Here is a 552-nt window from a genome sequence, read left to right as displayed (position 1 = left end):
TTTTTTTTTTTTTTTTTTTTTTTTTTTTTTTTTTTTTCAAAAGAAAAGAGAGTATACGTATACAATAGGAGAATAATCAAACTTATCTGCAAACATAGGCGAAATAATTAATTTAAGAAAAATCGATAATTATTTCTTTCTTTTCGATAACATGTATCATTTTTATATTTTTCACCAAATTGATTCTTCTTTTAAAATAACATTCATCGATATATGTGACTTTAAATTACATATAGATGAGAAACTATTCTGTGCAGAAAAATGAAAAAATTACATATTTTAATTCTTCATTTGTTTTATCAATTATTTATATTACGTCTGCATTTTTTTATACGTATAAAGGCTCCGACTTGTCACAATATTTATTCAAAATGCCAAGTCGAAGTCGAACTTTTTCTGTTGCACGTGATATCAAAACGTTTGGTCTAAAAAAAGTTAAATAGAATGATGAAGAATAAAAGATTAACGATCTTATACATTGAAAATAATTGATCTAAAAAAAGCTTTCGTTTCTGATAATGAAAATTTATATTAAAATATATTACCTTTTTA

The sequence above is a fragment of the Atta colombica genome, unplaced genomic scaffold (genome assembly GCF_001594045.1).
Source record: "Atta colombica isolate Treedump-2 unplaced genomic scaffold, Acol1.0 scaffold302, whole genome shotgun sequence".
Lineage (NCBI taxonomy): Eukaryota > Metazoa > Arthropoda > Insecta > Hymenoptera > Formicidae > Atta > Atta colombica.
The sequence above is the reverse complement of the archived record's forward strand: the minus strand, read 5'-3'. Positions refer to the sequence as shown.